Genomic DNA, 14,185 nt, shown 5'->3' on the forward strand with positions numbered 1-14,185 from the left:
TTATTTATTTATATATGCGATATACACAAATTATTATATATAAATATAAATAAATGTATAGATACCAACACAAATTTATATTTAATTAACAATTTTTTAAACAAAGATCTATTTTTTTAAAATTTGTAACGTGTATAGACAAACATCTATTTTTATTGTACTTTTAATTGAAATACACTGTCAGTGTAAAAGGGTTTTACACTGTCAGTTAATTATAGACGTTGGATATTAAAAGAAGTTTGACTTTTATTATAAAAATCTATAAAGTAATACAAACGGGTGATGGTGATGAACCGATAGTGTAAAACTTTTTACACTGACAGTGTATATATATATATATATAAAAGCAAAGGCTACTCAAAATTTGATTTGATTTCTGCAAGTTTAAGGAACACACAATATCGATAAAATATAAAAATTCACATTCGAGAATAAAATAAAATCATATGAAGATTAATAATTAATGCAACTTCTTAAATTTCATAAAGATAAAATTTCAATAATCAGCAACAAACACCAAATATTCTAAACATAAAGTCAAAGCTGCATCGCAAACCAATTACAGACATGCCAAAAAAATAAAACCAAATATTGTTGACATGAGAAAATCTCACCTTTTCTCCTCCAAAATAAACCTCCCCAAACAGTATCAACACAAAAAGAAAAGAAAAAAGACAAAAATGAAAAAGGGAAAATTATACTTTATACCCCTACTATTGTACTATTGTTCCTATACTTTAATATTTATCAAAATATTCTAATTCTATCCTTTTTATTTATTAATAAAAAAATTTAATGAAAACTTTTTAATCCCTAAATTAGTTTACCGGAATATTTGACAAAAGAGTTTTAATAGTCAATTTTTAAAATTTTAATATATCATTTTGATCTATAATGTCATTCAATTGCTTATTGTTCTTAATACTTTTTATGTGAGATACTCTTTTAATCTAATCTTTGGCACACAAGAAGTATTGATCATTAGTCTATGTGTTAGACCTGGGGAAATTATTGTACCTATGCTGGTTGATTAGGAATAGGATACACTAAGTAGTGGCATAGGGAATTAACGTTATTTACATCTCCTAACTCTACTTACGTTGGCGGACTATGGATAAAAAGCTTCGAATAGTGGTTAGTGATCTATTTCATAAGGGATCGGCTATAACGGTTTTGTTAATTCGCTGTGGAATTATAGTCATATGATCATTCATACAATGCATCAAACATCAACAATAGAGGAATAAAAGATTCTATAACACAACATGACTGCTTTTAAGATTCTATTTACTCTCTTATTTACTTTTCACACTAAAACTCGAACCCCCTACTAGTTTTTATACATTGCACATATCTTGGCTTGCTTGAAGGCAGACCATGTGGATTCAATCTTTTTATTACTGCGATATTATCGATACACTTTAAAATTCTAGTTATCAGACTTTAGATGTCACACGGGTTGTTATGACATCCAATTCTGCACAGACAGGAATTATGCAGAACTTAAACGTAAGTGCAGTAAATAACACTAGTAATTGTTTACCCAGTTCAGTCCAACATGACCTACATCTGGGGGCTACCAAGCCAGGGAGGAAATCCACTATTAGTAGTATCAATTCAAAGCTAAACTCACCCGTTTACAACTTATCACTTAATCCCTACCCAATGCAATTTCAATCTAACACTAAGATCAGAGTTCCTACTCACTCCCCCTCAATCACCTCAGTGATTACTATCTTTAACCAATATTAAAGACAATTTGAAGTCACACTTCAAACAACTCTTGATTGTGCTTCACAGCTTTAATCAAGATACACAGCACTCACGCTTAAAAGCTTTGAGTGACACAACACTTACAACTCAATGAACACCCTATACCAAAACAATCATCAATGTGATAATGGCTTGGCTTACAAGATATGTCTAATACAAGACTCACAAAAATACAACAGTGAAGTATGATGGACACACAAAATCTTCACGCCTCAAAATCCCCGAAACTGAATGAAGGAACGCCTTCCTTTTTATATTGCAGTACCTGGGCTTTTGCACCTGTATTCTCCTGAATTTAAGGTCACACGAGTTCCCATAAATTCAACATTTAGGTTACTAACAAATAGGCTATTTGTTAGGTTCATTAACTGTAACTTGGTTGTTGGTTTCCTGGTTTTTCTCTAAGCTGTTGACTTCCTGAAGAATAGCCCAAGAAAAGCTGAAACAGAAAACTGAACAACCTACAATATAGCATATGCTGTCAGGAATGAATGTCACGACATTCAGCTTGACATCAAGGTCCATATGCTGAGTCTGTTTTTCCAGAAAACAGACTGTACAGTTTTGCTGACCTGTACATGATCAAAATGACCATACTACAGTAACAGCTTACATTAATAAATGTTAAAGTGTCCAACTTAACATTTACACATTTGGCCTTAAGTTAGTTCTGTTATTCTCTTGAAGAACAAACTAAGTTACATGCTGAAGTATAGCAGAACACCACTCTGTCTAATGTTCAGTAGCTGCTGTCAATGATGAATGTCATAACATCCAATTTGGCATTCAGTCAGTAGGCCTTATGCCAGGTCTGGTCTTCCCTTGATAACCAGACTGGAAATAAATACTAAGTTCTAACAGAACACCAGCTGTTCTATTCCTTAGTATCTGTTGACAGGTATGAATGTCACAGCATCCAGTTTGACATTCAATAAATCCTGTGTTAGCTAATCCTGCAGTGACTACTCAAGTGTGTCATGACATCAGTCAAGACATCAGAGTACAGTTAGATATTCTAACCTACAATGTAGTCACACATACATACCATGTCATGACATCAGTCAAGACATTTGTAACCAGCTAGTGTTTTACCATATAATGCAGCCAATTAAACACCTACAAACTCCCCCTTTGGCAAATTTTTGGCTAAAACACTTTGATCCCCATAACAAAGTTCATAGCAGCGGAATCACACACCTAGCAGGAAATAATACTAGCTAATACACTCAGAGTGGCAGCACACTCACACACATGGAAGTTAAATAACAACTTCACAAAGCAGCACACATACAGAAGTTAAATCTAAAATCTAAGATTCAACACACAGTAGCTACAGGGGAGGGAATCTGTCATGAGAGTCTGTTGTAGAGACCCACTCTGTTTGTCAGGGGTTATTACTCCCCCTTTTTGTCAAAAATGTTGCCAAAGCCAACAACATAACCAGAGAATAATGACAGAGTTACAGACTTGGTTTTACTTCACAGTTTCAACCAAGTTAGCATCCACTTGATCTTGCTTCACAACTTTGATCAAGTAATCACCCACTTTTGCTTTACAGTAGGTACCACCATATCAGATGCCATGATTTTGTTTCTGACATCCAGAACCACTCCTGCATGAACAGCATCCTTGAACTCCTGCAGGTACATTGGCCTTCTCACGGTAGGGTGTCTCCTTACCCTCTTGTAGCCACACTTGTTGCAAGTAGCATAGCTATGATCTGTTGACCAATCAGAGCATAGTACCAATTGTTTAATAGGCAGAGATATCAAACAATACATCCCAAACATCAGTGGTTGCTATAAGGTCTCAGAGAGACATATTCCCAATTTGCTCCTTAAGTTTTCAAACTGAGTAGCATCCAGAGCCTTTGTAAATATGTCATCCAGTTGAAGGTCCGTGGCTACATGTTCCAAAGTGATCACCTTGTCTTCCACCAGATCTCTGATGAAGTAGTGCCTAATGTCAATATGTTTGGTCCTGCTGTGTTGGATGGGATTCTTGGAGATATTGATGGCACTGAGATTATCACAGAATAATGTCATGACATTTTGAGTGACATTGTACTCAGTGAGCATCTGTTTCATCCAAACCAGTTGGGAACAACTGCTTCCAGCAGCTATGTATTCAGCCTCTGCAGTGGACAGAGAAACACAATTCTGCTTCTTGCTGAACCAAGATATGAGGTTGTCTCCTAAGAAGAAACATCCACCTGATGTGCTTTTTCTGTCATCAGCACTCCCAGCCCAGTCAGCATCACAGTACCCAGATAGGACATGCTCAGAACCATGTGAATACAGCATCCCATAGTCACAAGTCCCATTGATGTACTTGAGAATCCTTTTGACTTGATTCAAGTGGCTCACCTTAGGCTCTGCTTGGTATCTAGCACATACTCCAACTGCATAAGAAATGTCAGGTCTACTTGCAGTTAGGTAAAGTAGGCTTCCTATCATGCTTCTATACAAGCATTGATCAACACCAGGGCCTCCTCCGTCTTTGGTTAACTTCAGATGAGTAGGCGCAGGAGTCCTCTTGTGCCTAGCATTATCCATACCAAACTTCTTAACTATGTTCTTGGCATACTTGCTTTGGGAGAGAAACATAGAGTCCTCCATTTGGTTTACTTGCATTCCAAGGAAATAGGTCAGTTCTCCAACTAGACTCATTTCAAACTCGGATTGCATCTGGTGAACAAATTGTTGAACCATTTGTTCTGACATTCCACCAAAGACTATATCATCCACATAGATTTGAGCTATCATGATTTTGCCGTCTTCATCCTTCACAAATAAGGTTTTATCTATTCCACCTTTTCTGTATCCATTTGAGGTCAGAAATTCGGTCAACCTTTCATACCATGCTCTAGGTGCTTGTTTCAACCCATACAAGGCTTTCCTCAACTTGTATACATGCTTAGGTTGGTTAGGATCACATAACCCTTTAGGTTGTTCCACAAAGACTTCTTCATTCAAGTAGCCATTCAAGAATGCACTCTTCACATCCATTTGGAATAGCTTAAACTTCAGGATGCATGATACCCCTAACAGCAATCTGATGGACTCAAGCCTAGCCACAGGAGCAAATGTTTCATCAAAATCTACCCCTTCAACTTGAGTGTATCCTTGAGCTACTAGTCTTGCTTTATTCCTAGTAATTACTCCTTTCTCATCAGATTTGTTTTTGTAGATCCACTTGGTACCAATGATGTTGGTCCCTTCAGGTCTTGGAACTAGCTCCCATACTTCATTCCTTTTGAACTGCTCAAGTTCCTCTTGCATGGCATTGATCCAGTACTCGTCAGTCAAGGCTTCTTTCACATTATTTGGTTCAACCTTGGATACAAAGCAGGAATTTGAGCTTATTCCCCGTGACCTGGTAGTCACACCACTGTTAGGATCCCCTATGATAAGATCCTTAGGGTGGTCTTTCTGAATTCTGATAGATGGCATTTTGGTGGTTGCATCTACTTCACATTCAGGAGGAGGTTCCTGTACTTCTTCAGACTTAACTTGAATGTCAGTTGAACTGTCAAGGAATGTTTCAACATCCTCTATGACATCGATCCCTTCCTCTTTATCATCCACAATAACATTTATGGATTCCATCAGGACATTGGTCCTGTAGTTGAACACTCTGTAGGCTCTGCTGTTAGTGGAGTATCCTAGAAATATACCCTCATCACTTTTGGGATCCAGCTTCCTTCTCTGTTCACGATCTGTGAGGATGTAGCATTTACTTCCAAAGATATGAAAGTACTTCATAGTGGGTTTTCTGCCTTTCCATATTTCATACAGAGTGGAGGAGGTTCCTTTTCTCAAGGTGACTCTGTTGTGAACATAGCACGCGGTATTCATTGCTTCAGCCCAAAAGTGCATGGGGAGCTTCTTTGCATGAATCATTGCCCTGTCAGATTCTTAAATAGTTCTATTTTTTCTTTCAACTATTCCATTCTGCTGAGGGGTTATAGGGGAGGAGAACTCATGACTTATTCCTTCAGATGAGCAAAACTCATCAAACTTGGAATTCTTGAACTCCGTACCATGATCACTTCTAATCCGGACCACACAACTGGCCTTTTCCCTTTGAAGTCTTATGCACAGGTCTTTGAAGACACCAAATGTATCTGACTTCTCTCTGATGAAGCTTATCCACGTGTATCTGGAATGGTCATCAACCACCACGTAGGCATATCTCTTTCCACCAAGACTTTCAACCTGCATAGGTCCCATTAAGTCCATATGCAGCAGTTCCAGAACTCTGGAAGTTATGGGATGTCCCAGCTTCGGATGTGACATCTTGGTTTGCTTGCCCACCTGGCATTCTCCACAGACTCTTCCTTCATTAATAAGCAGCTTTGGGATCCCTCTGACTGCTTCCTTGGATATAATCTTCTTCATTCCCCGTAAGTGGAGATGTCCAAGACGTCTATGCCACAGCTTCACCTCCTGTTCTTCCTTGGTTGAGGAGCATATTGTTGAAAAGTTAGAGACTTTAGGTTCCCACAGATAACAGTTATCTTTGGACCTGGTTCCTCTCATAACTTCCTGATTGTCACCATTAGTCACAATGCATAGCTCCTTCGTAAACTGAACATGAAACCCTTGATCACACAGCTGACTTATGCTGATGAGGTTTGCAGTTAGTCCTCTTACTAACAGCACATTATTCAGTTTTGGAACTCCAGAGCAGTCCAGCTTACCCACACCTTTTATTTTTCCTTTGGCACCATCACCAAAGGTCACATAGCTGGTAGTGTGAGGTTGAATATCTACCAGTAGATTTTCCATACCAGTCATATGTCTTGAGCATCCACTGTCAAAGTACCAGTCTTCTCTGGAAGAAGCCCTTAGAGCAGTGTGTGCTATCCTAGCATACCATTGTTGCTTCTTGATGGGAACATAGCGCCTATATGGTTTATGCTTAGGCCTGACATGCGAGACTTGGTTAGGGAAACCATGAATCCAGTAGCAGAAGGCTTTTATATGACCAATTCTACCACAGTGGTGACACCTCCACTCCTGGTATTTCCTCTTCTGATGATCATTCATCCTATTTCCTCGATGTTGAGACATTGGCTTTGACTTCCGCTTGAACTTCTGAACTTTAGCCTTTGGGCGTTTGTGTTCAGCTGAGGATCTTTTCCCAAATCCTAGGCCAGATTTGGTTCTAGACTGCTGTCCCACCTTTAGAATCTCTTCCAAGATGTCAGTTCCCTTATTCATCATTCTGATGGATTTAGTCATCTGATTCAGCTTGGAAGTCAGCAGGACTATCTCACCATTTAGACCCTCTATGACAGACAGTTGCTTCTGTCTCTCATCTTCCAGTTCCTTGATGAGTTTCTTCTGCTTTTCTCCTTGTGCACGCACTTCTGCACTGGTGGTACACAGCTTCTTATAGGCTGCAGCAAGTTCATCAAAGGTCAGTTCATCTGCACTTGAGTCATCATCAGATGCACAAACACTGGTTAGTGCAGTGACATGTTTGGCAGATTCTCCTTCAGATTCACTTTCAGAATCTCCTTCTGACCATGTGATAGTTAGCCCCTTTTTTTGCATCTTGAGATAAGTAGGACATTTAGCTCTGACGTGTCCATACCCTTCACAACCATGACACTGGATTCCCTTGCCTTGGTTGAACTTTTCATCAGAAGTTGATATTTTCCTGATGTCAGACGGGATGTTCTTGACATTAGGTCTCCCTCTTTGATCAATCTTCTTCACGAACTTGTTGAACTGCCTTCCAAGCATGGATAAGGCTTCTGATATACTGTCATCACCTTCAGTATATTCTGCTTCTGACTCTTCTTCAGCATTAGATACAAAAGCTACGCTTTTGTTCTTCTTTTCAGTATTCTCACACAAACCCATTTCAAAGGTTTGGAGAGAACCAATGAGCTCATCTCCCTTCATATTGCAGATGTCCTGTGCCTCCTCTATGGCTGTGACCTTCATAGCAAACCTTTTAGGCAAGGACCTGAGGATCTTTCTTACAAGTTTCTCTTCAGCCATTTTCTCACCTAGTCCACCAGAGGTGTTTGCAATTTCAAGAATATTCATGTGAAAGTCATGAATAGTCTCATCCTCTTTCATCCTCAGGTTTTCAAACTTGGTGGTCAACATCTGAAGTTTGGACATCTTCACCTTGGAAGTACCTTCATGAGTTACCTTGAGGGTATCCCAAACTTCCTTAGCTAGTTCACAGTGGTGCACCAGCCTGAAGATGTTCTTACTGATTCCATTGTACAATGCATTCAAGGCCTTGGAATTTCCAAGAGCTAGTGCCTCTTGCTCCTTGTCCCACTCTTCTTCAGGAATCTGCTCACTGCCTCCATCTTCACCTGTCCTCATTGGATGTTCCCATCCTTTGTTGACAGCTCTCCAAACTTTGCTATCTAGAGACCTTAAGAAGGCTATCATACGAGGCTTCCAGTCATCATAATTAGAGTCATCCAACATGGGTGGTCTATTTGAGTGTCCTATATCCTTGTCCATGGTACTAGAAAGTAACTTCCCTAGATCTCACCCAGAAATTCACAGGCAGGGTGCCTGCTCTGATGCCAATTGAAATTCTAGTTATCAGACTTTAGATGTCACACGGGTTGTTATGACATCCAATTCTGCACAGACAGGAATTATGCAGAACTTAAACGTAAGTGCAGTAAATAACACTAGTAATTGTTTACCCAGTTCAGTCCAACATGACCTACATCTGGGGGCTACCAAGCCAGGGAGGAAATCCACTATTAGTAGTATCAATTCAAAGCTAAACTCACCCGTTTACAACTTATCACTTAATCCCTACCCAATGCAATTTCAATCTAACACTAAGATCAGAGTTCCTACTCACTCCCCCTCAATCACCTCAGTGATTACTATCTTTAACCAATATTAAAGACAATTTGAAGTCACACTTCAAACAACTCTTGATTGTGCTTCACAACTTTAATCAAGATACACAGCACTCACGCTTAAAAGCTTTGAGTGACACAACACTTACAACTCAATGAACACCCTATACCAAAACAATCATCAACGTGATAATGGCTTGGCTTACAAGATATGTCTAATACAAGACTCACAAAAATACAGCAGTGAAGTATGATGGACACACAAAATCTTCACGCCTCAAAATCCCCGAAACTGAATGAAGGAACGCCTTCCTTTTTATATTGCAGTACCTGGGCTTTTGCACCTGTATTCTCCTGAATTTAAGGTCACACGAGTTCCCATAAATTCAACATTTAGGTTACTAACAAATAGGCTATTTGTTAGGTTCATTAACTGTAACTTGGTTGTTGGTTTCCTGGTTTTTCTCTAAGCTGTTGACTTCCTGAAGAATAGCCCAAGAAAAGCTGAAACAGAAAACTGAACAACCTACAATATAGCATATGCTGTCAGGAATGAATGTCACGACATTCAGCTTGACATCAAGGTCCATATGCTGAGTCTGTTTTTCCAGAAAACAGACTGTACAGTTTTGCTGACCTGTACATGATCAAAGTGACCATACTACAGTAACAGCTTACATTAATAAATGTTAAAGTTTCCAACTTAACATTTACACATTTGGCCTTAAGTTAGTTCTGTTATTCTCTTGAAGAACAAACTAAGTTACATGCTGAAGTATAGCAGAACACCACTCTGTCTAATGTTCAGTAGCTGCTGTCAATGATGAATGTCATAACATCCAATTTGACATTCAGTCAGTAGGCCTTATGCCAGGTCTGGTCTTCCCTTGATAACCAGACTGGAAATAAATACTAAGTTCTAACAGAACACCAGCTGTTCTATTCCTTAGTATCTGTTGACAGGTATGAATGTCACAGCATCCAGTTTGACATTCAATAAATCCTGTGTTAGCTAATCCTGCAGTGACTACTCAAGTGTGTCATGACATCAGTCAAGACATCAGAGTACAGTTAGATATTCTAACCTACAATGTAGTCACACATACATACCATGTCATGACATCAGTCAAGACATTTGTAACCAGCTAGTGTTTTACCATATAATACAGCCAATTAAACACCTACACACTTGTCGAGAAGTCATGAATTTTTTGGCGTTGTTGTCGGGGACCGTTGATTTTTCAACATGGTGATGTTTGTGCAACGTTTTAATTTTAGTCTTTTTAATTTTTGTTTTATTTTCTTGTTTATGATAGTGCTACTAAGGTATTTTTTGTTCGTGTTTGTGCAGTTCATGATCAACAGTAATACCATTGGATTCGGAGATTGAAAGAATTGCACGTGCTCGTAGAAAAGCACCTATGAACGATGAAGTTCTTATGACTCTGAAGACGAATTCATCATGGTAGGTTCACAACCCCTAACTATGGGGGACTATTGTAAAAGAACCGATGAAGGATGGGTTTCGAGAGGGTTTGTACCGGTAGACCCTGCTAACTTTGATATTAAATTTTTTGTACTTTCAGGTTTAAGAGAAAATCCGTTCGACGGGAACGCGATTAGAGGCCCGTGGGTGCAGCTTGAACACTTCTACGAAACAACTTTTTCATACCCCAATTTTGCCCGGGTAGTTTAAAAAACTTTCGTTAAGCATCCATAACCAAAGAGCACAATGCATAGACCAAAACTTAGGGATCTTTACTTGATCAAAACTTCATCAACCCTAATCATGTCAAGCCTTCTTTGGGTGGCTTCCCAAACCTTAAATTCTTCAGCCTTCATAGTTTATTTTCAGTTGCACAGGGTGATTGAGTCTTCACTTGGTCATGATCATTGATTCTAGTCTAAGCTCTTGGTCCCACAAAATTTCATCTGCTCTCCTTCATCTATGCTCATTTCATCTAATTACTTCAAGCACATGGTTTGTTCTTCGTTTGTTCATCTTGTGTCCGTTAATTTATGCCGACTCGTTTCTAATTGATTCTTGCTAAGGTATAAGGTTTCATTTAAGTTTTGTATTATCCACACATGGCCAATGGTTTGGTCATGGTTCTTTCATTATTTCTTCATGGATCCTTGGTTTAGGTTGTAGTCATGCTCACATGTCCATTTGCAATATATTGCATTTTCAAAAGTTAATTCAAATCAGTCTCATACAATGTCATTCATTCACAAACGATCACCAAGAGTCAAATTTCATTTAGACATTGATTATTCAAGGTCCACATATACAAAGAACTACAAGTTTAACTAGTTCTACAAACAGTTGACTTCCGGTCAACTCATCGACCCGACTCAACGAACCTACATTGGTCAATATAAGACTTAATCTAATCCATTCTTGTTCCATGTCTACTTGCTTTCACCCTGATTTCTTCAAAAACAAGTTATACTTGTTCAGGCCATACCTACAAAATCAGCCAAGGCATGTTTATGCACAATGAACATGTTTATGTTTTCTCCAAATGTTTCAAACCGATTCAAGCATATAGAAATACGCATAATTAGAGAATTAATATGTCGTGTCTGATAACATGAAACTATATCACATTTTTGGACTTGATTTAATTAAATTATATCGTTATTTGATTCAATTTATTTTATATTATTCGATATTACTTGGTATTTTCTTTTTATTTATTTCAGGTATCATTATTTAAAGCACGTGTGAAAAAGAAAGAAGAGGGGTGTAAAAAGAGGATTTTCTAGGAAAAGCATCTCACCAAAGCCCAGCCCACGTTTGGAACAAAGAAAATGGCTGTGACGACCGCCACAAGCATGTGACGAGCGTCACGCCCCAAAACCTAGTGTTACGACCGTAACACATAGCGTGACGGACGTCACACATTTCAGCCTATATTTTAGGCTTGACGTGCGTAACAGAAGGAACGTTCTCCCCTAAATTTTCTCATGCACGCTTTGAACCACACGGAAGACCAATTCAAGGAAACGGTTACTTTGGAGGTGAATATAAATAGACCTCAAAAGATCCAATTGAAGATCTCTCCTCTCCGTGCAATTTTTACAGCAATATTTTCTAGCATTCTAATTTCCAAGCAATTTATTTCCTTTTGTTTTCTAGTTTAATTTCCGAAGTATTCAATTTATTTTCTCATGATAGTTTCTACACCGGAAACTATTGTGTAATTTTTACTGGATCTAACCTTACGTCAGATCATAGTATTTTATTTCCTTGTTTTTACTTTCCTGTCTGATCGAGAATTGTGAAGAACAAATCCAATCGACTTGTGGTGGAGTGTTCGAGCATCGAAGCTAGGAGATAAAGCCAAAAATTCTAGTATTTTTACAGGTTCATTAATTAATTGATTTATTGTTTTAATTTACATATGCTCTGTGCTGCTGTTTATATATATTGTTCGTTTGATATGGCCGTATTTATGCATGATTATTGTTTAGGCATGTTTAACATGTCCGGCTAATTAATTTAGATATCGGTATGTAAAGTAAGCGGAATAAAGGAATCAAAACTGAGTTGGTTTAAATTTATTTCAAAATATAGTCACTCTTTTTCTGGTCTCAATTTACAAAGTTAGTACCAAGGTTTTTGTACGAGAGTAAAAGACATAAAGAAGTTAAAATCGATAGAACGACGGTTTGAGCTTTTAACTGGACAATGTAAATTGAACATTGACTTTAAATCAGGGCGAAAGCAATTTTTGAAGTTAATTGAATTCTAATCATTTTTAAAAATTATTTTTAAAAGTTAAATGTGAGGACGAGAGTTAAGCATTTAAGTTTAATCATATAGTCTAAGTCAACAGAGCGAGAGTTTGAGACGAGGGCGTTTAAACAGTTAGTATTTTCTCAAAAAGAGTTTCTATAGATTCTATTATTTTCAAAAGTGATTTTAGATTTAACGAAATAGTGAGAGCGTACGTTAAAATATAAAGTCATAGTCTAATTCAACAGAACGAGAGTTTGAGGAAAAGACTTTTAATTGATAGTGTCTACTGAAAAGACTTATTTTAAAATTAAGAAAAAGACCAACGAAGATTTGATTCCCTAATTACGACGAACTACATACCGATATCCGTGTTATTTGATATTTAATCTAGATCCAAATTTAGTTTTACTTTCCCCCTAATCATTAAAGTATCATCCGCCTTAGCTTTACGCAGTAACCCTAGAAAAACGGTATATCGATTCATTAAGTCCCTGTGGGATCGATATCTTTTAAAACTACGCGATTAGACTGTGCACTTGCAGTTAATACCCCGATAGACTCATAAAGTCGTGATCAAGTTTTTGGCGCCGTTGCCGGGGACTTCTATTTAGTCGATATCGTAACTCTTCTGTTACGCTGTAGAGACTAAGGCAATTTTTTTTCCTTCTTTTTCGTTGATTTGTATGCCACACACTCGCTCACAAGGCGAACCGTACTACTTACGAATCAATGACATTGAACGATATCTCTGATTATTACGACGAATTCGGGAGTATCGTGTTAGAAACAATCTTCCTCCGATCGAAATTCCTGATCTCAAAAATCTCCGTCCTTTAACGATACCAGCGATGGCCGAACCAGCTCGTGCTCTTCGAGATTACGCTGCTCCATCGCAAGATAAGCCGCATTCGAGTATTGCTCCACCCAAAATCGAAGCAAACAACTTCGAACTTAAACCTTCACTGTTGCAGGCAGTGCAACAGAATCAATTTTCTGGAAATCCTACCGAGGATCCAAACCTTCATTTATCCGTATTTGTCCAATACGCTGATACTGTTAAAGCTAATGGTGTCACTTCAGAGGCAATTCGACTTCGTCTCTTTCCTTTCTCGTTAAGAGATAAAGCTAGAAGATGGCTTCAGTCTCTTCCTTCCAACTCAGCCACCACATGGAATGAGTTGAAGAAAGTCTTTCTTGCTCGATATTTTCCTCCAAGCAAAACAGCTATGTTGAGAGCCCAGATAAATGGATTTAAGCAAAAAGACAACGAGTCTCTTTTCGAAGCATGGGAAAGATACAAGGACATGATGAGACTTTGCCCACACCATGGTTTAGAGGACTGGTTAGTAATTCAGACCTTCTATAATGGTCTCTTGTACAACACAAGGTTAACAATAGACGCCGCCGCCGGTGGTGCACTTATGGATAAACCTTACACCGACGCTTATCAACTTATCGAGAGCATGGCCCAAAATCATTATCAGTGGGGAAGCGACCGAACAATGGTAGAAAAACCTCCAACAAAAACGGGCATGTACGAGATAAGTAGCCTTGATCATGTTAATGCAAAAGTGGATGCTCTTGCCCAGAAAATTGAAAGTTTAAATGTATCACCTCCAGCCACCGTGGTTGCCGTAACTCAAAATTGCGAAGTCTGTGGAATTCAAGGTCACACTCCTACAGATTGTCAACTCCTAACAGGAATCCAAACAGAGCAGGTGAACTATGCTCAAGAAAATCCTTACTCGCATACCTATAACTCAAACTGGAAGAACCATCCTATTTTTTCATATAAAAGTAATAATGCTTTATAC

At 38.3% G+C, this 14,185-nt stretch overlaps 1 non-coding gene across 1 annotated transcript; it reads right to left on the reverse strand.

Moving 5' to 3' along the window:
* Positions 1–13,597: 13,597 nt before the first annotated feature.
* Positions 13,598–13,704, reverse strand: LOC127108940 (small nucleolar RNA R71). The gene has a single exon (XR_007796438.1). It is a non-coding gene; the product is annotated as a small nucleolar RNA R71 (small nucleolar RNA).
* Positions 13,705–14,185: the final 481 nt, after the last annotated feature.

The sequence above is a fragment of the Lathyrus oleraceus genome, chromosome 7 (genome assembly GCF_024323335.1).
Source record: "Lathyrus oleraceus cultivar Zhongwan6 chromosome 7, CAAS_Psat_ZW6_1.0, whole genome shotgun sequence".
In the NCBI taxonomy this organism is placed as follows: domain Eukaryota; kingdom Viridiplantae; phylum Streptophyta; class Magnoliopsida; order Fabales; family Fabaceae; genus Lathyrus; species Lathyrus oleraceus.